This window comes from Condylura cristata, unplaced genomic scaffold, assembly GCF_000260355.1.
Source record: "Condylura cristata isolate star-nosed mole 26May11 unplaced genomic scaffold, ConCri1.0 scaffold00005, whole genome shotgun sequence".
Classification (NCBI taxonomy): domain Eukaryota; kingdom Metazoa; phylum Chordata; class Mammalia; order Eulipotyphla; family Talpidae; genus Condylura; species Condylura cristata.
The window spans coordinates 34,922,796-34,926,990 of record NW_004567106.1 but is presented as its reverse complement, the minus strand read 5'-3'; the positions used below and the strand labels follow the sequence as shown (position 1 = coordinate 34,926,990).

The 4,195-nt window shown below is 40.5% G+C and overlaps 1 protein-coding gene across 2 annotated transcripts in view; it reads right to left on the bottom strand.

The window, feature by feature from the left end:
* STARD3NL (STARD3 N-terminal like) overlaps window positions 1-3,853 on the bottom strand; it is a 30,829-nt gene extending 26,976 nt beyond the window's left edge. The window contains exon 1 of one of the 2 annotated variants that reach the window (XM_012721106.1): window positions 3,680-3,853. The gene's annotated coding sequence lies outside the window, so the exon portion shown is untranslated. The remainder of the gene's footprint in view (window positions 1-3,679) is intronic. The other variant, XM_004676863.2, reaches the window with a different exon arrangement.
* Window positions 3,854-4,195: the final 342 nt, after the last annotated feature.

Below are 4,195 nucleotides of genomic sequence, written 5' to 3'. Positions count from 1 at the left end.
AAAAAGTTTTTTCAGATCCAAGTCAGCCTACAAATAAAGTAAGTAAAATAATCCCCAAAGGCTTGACCTATGCTGATATACTCTAGAAGTTGCCAGGAGCTCTGATGCAAGTTGTCCAAACCAATGATGACCTGGATGAGCCATTGCTGCTGGAAACCACCAGGAAATAACCAGGCTTTTTAGTTCAACATTTCACCGCCACTAGCTGGTCTATCCTGGTCTCAGTTTTCCCATCTTTAAAATTAAAAAGCAAAAGTTCTGTTACTTTTTATACTGATTTTTTATTTGTGATAATGTGCCTTCAACATCTATAACCTCAAGTTTTAGAATCCTCTCCACAGAATTCTTCAGTAATGGCAGAAATCAAACCTTTAACTGAAACAGGTAAAGAGATTCTGTTGACTCAAAGCCAAAAAAGGGCATAACTGTGTTTCTCTCAAAGATGAGACAATAAAAGATTTCTACAACCTACAAAGAACTTTGTAAATATTAGACAATTTGCTAAATTTCTTTTAAGCTAAAGCCAACATCTATTTGAACAACCGATATAAAGTAGTGTATTACTAAGATAGCGAAATTGGTACATTATGTAACACGGAAAGACTCTATAAGAGTTGTAAAATAAGACTTCCAGTAAGAGACACTGGAAATGTATCACTGAGAAAGCATGGACAGAACTTTGATTGGCTGGATTTGTCCCTCTCAAAGTCACTCTAGGCTGCAGGAAGAACACATTTAAAGGCAATGAAGTTATAAAGAAAAGTAGTCCAGTGTGGGGCACAGGGTTCACGAAGGAAGGTCAGCACGATGAAGCTAAATTGCCATAGCCTGGATTTCCAGAACACCTACACTAGTCCCATGAAAAATCTTAAAGAACAGAGATATTCAGTCAAATCCCAGTGGGTGGTTAAAAGGGCAGAAAGTTCTCCTTTGCCTAAATTTCAGTATCTTCCAAAATTTAAGAAAGCTACTCATTCCATTAACATTCCAATTTGACTAATAAAAAGTACAATTTCTGTTAAATTACAGGCAAGTTCAAAAACCATCAGAAAGTAAATCAAGCTATTTGTTAGCTTGTGATTATCCAAATACCAATCCTAATCATTAAGATAAGAAACCTTAGGAATAAGGAGTATTTTCAAATTTCAGGAACAAAGTAACCCATTTCTCAACCATGAGGACTTCCTTAATTATAGGAGGTAACTCCACAAGAGAATAGAAATAATAATAGAAACTGAGAGCCAGAAAACAGTAGGCAATATTCAAAACTCTTGTGAAACTAAAACATTAAAGTCACTTTAAAGCCACAGCTTTTTTTCTATTAATGAAAATCAAAGATTCATCCATCAAGTTTATATCTGCTCACTGTTCATATAAGGCAAGAAAAATACAGCAAACGATTGTTTCAGACCAAAAGACAGCTATCCTTGATCATTTAAAAATTACCTTTTCAACTGTGAATGTTTTGGTGATGGGTGTGGTGTGGTAACATGAATCTCAGAAGGTATGAACTTATTCACCTAAACCATACAGTATTGTAAACCAATGTTACCTAAAAATAATAAAAACAAATCTTAAAAAATGAAAATTACCTTTTATCATTTTATGGCCAGTAAATTTGGAGTGTTGAAATATTACATCATAATTCTATACAAAAACCTCTTGTTATGGATCTTTCATGAAGTATAGCACTAGATTGAATTAAATACTAGATTGAGAATCAGCAGAAGAGAATTAGGTGCTACTTACGTTTGAAAAATCACTGAACATCTATCTATGCCCCTACACAGTCCACCCTTAAGCTGAGAAGACTGAGTTATTATCTTCAAATACCATTTTATATGTGTGTGTGTAGATATACATACATATATATGTGTATATATATTTCAAATAATAAGATATGTAGTTTCCAGTATATGTGCAAGGAAGTTGTGCGCAAGCAAGGATAAGGCAGACAGAGGGATTGTTCAAATTGAGGCTCTGTTAAAACAAGCTGGGTGGATGCAAATTTCCTTTTTGTTCAAGAGGGGGTAATATTTATCTTCACAATATGTTGAAAAGATTAGAATCCTTTCAACCTAGCACACTGTAGACAATAAATAAAGGCAGAAACTAAGTCTCTGGTTAGAAACAACAACAGAAACTAACCGGAAACATAGTTTCTAGAACTCAGCTTGAAGAAGTGTAGGGACTGCTTGCCAGTTCTTTCCAAGTACAGAGAAGATTCATAATTGGGAGTAGGAGTGATAAACGGCAAGTAAAAGCAAATCAGAGCTTTTCAAACATCCACAAAATAACCATGGAAAGGAACAAAATAGCTTGGGGTATACAGTACTTGGGAGAGAACATTTTTCATCAACAAAGAGTATTACTGGTTAAAAAATAATATATGAATTAATGCAATTATTTCATAACTAAGATAAACAGAGAGCTGGTTATAGTCTCTGAGTGTCACTAAAGAAAATAAAGAGGAATTTGCAAAACATAAGCCCTATTTCCTTTGCTATCCTATAGGTCTTAACAGAAGCTTGAGTAATCTGGTTGCTGCCCACCTCTTCAAAAGATAAAATCACCATCTTTCTGTGAGCATAAGAAAAAGTCCCCAGAGAGAGCATTCATTCATCTGTTCATGCAGATTTATGCAATAATGTAGTGTTATGAGAGTGTTTGCCACAGCAATGTTTTAAGAGAATGTAATATGCATGCATGCTTTGTACAATTCACATTTTGACTATGCATATAAATTATTTAAATTCTTTTAAAAAAAAAACCCACAGAGCAATGGTGTAAATTGTTTCCTTTTGTGAAATCCTGCTTCCAGGAAGAGAGGGTGTACAGGCATATGTTATATAGATGCTGATTATCTTCCCAACAAAGAATTTTGAAATATACAAACTAAACTATTTTCAGTACTGGATAGGTTAGACCTGTTACTTTGTTACCTAGCTAACCTCATCCAAAGGATTACTGAGTCAAGTGATGAATTCAGTGATTCCCTCTGTGAAATAGAAGGCAAGTTACATGAACTGCGACCTTAACGGACTATTAAGAAGAAATTGACAATGTAATGCCACATTAAACAAAACAAAACAAAAATCCTTTCTAATTCTAAAACAAAAGTAAACAGACTACTGAAGATTTAAAAATATGGTCAGATATCCATCCATGAGTGGGAAAAAGAGTGAACCGAAACCACAGCTAGAAAATTTATGATTTGTGCTTTCATTTTGCTTTGAAAAAGTCTTTTTTCTTGGTGGATAAAAGAGGCCAGGAACCGACCATGTCTGGATAATCCATGCGTCACCCCAGTCACCATTCTCGGTCACTCTGGAGGGCTCAAGGTGCCAACTCGGGACTGGATGCCACCAACACGACTCGAGGTACGCAGAGTAAAGCACAGAAACCCCACCACCCGCATCCTCCCCAGATCCCTGCCCCGAGCCCCAGTCCAACCCTTGGATGAAATGATGTACGGTATTCTGCAACTTCACTTTTCGGGTCCTTTATAAATACAACCTACATAGCCCCTCCTCCTCCCCAAGGACCGCAGGACTCAGCAATAAGAAGCGAAGGCCTGAGCTCTAGACTCCCAGCTTCTGGGCGCCCCAGGCAAGTCATCTGACCTCCAGTGACTCAGTCTTACAATCTGTCAAATAAGGTGACGAAAAACTCAGCCTACCTCATCGGGAGGTTCCTGACCCGCCGCCCCAGGCTGGCCCGGGGACAGCGGATCCTCGTCGCGCCCGCTAGGCCCTGGAGGGCGAGGGGCGGGGCTCTGCGGGGCGGGACTGGGTACCGAGGCGGGTCAGCGACGCTGCCCACCACCCGCAGCCCGCCGCCCCCGACCTGGTCCAGCGCACGCCCCGCTGCGTCAGCACGCTGACGTCGCCGCAGAGCGGCCGCCTCTCGGCCGCGGGAGCCGGGACCTAGCTGGGTTCTGATTGCGCCAGTTTCAAAGGCGGCAAATGGTGAGTGAATTTGTCAGTCATCTCCTGCCCAGTGAGCGACACGGGGAGGCGGGCGAGGGCGGGCTGGCGTAGCCCGCTGAAATGAGTGGGAATCTGAAACTCGGCCTTTGCGAACTCGGAGCGGGTTGCACGGGCCGAGCCGCGTCCTACCCGGTTTTATCTAGCGATCGTTTCCTGCTCTTGGGCTGTTGTGCTCCCTCCGCCGTGCTCCTGTCTTTCAGTGGGTG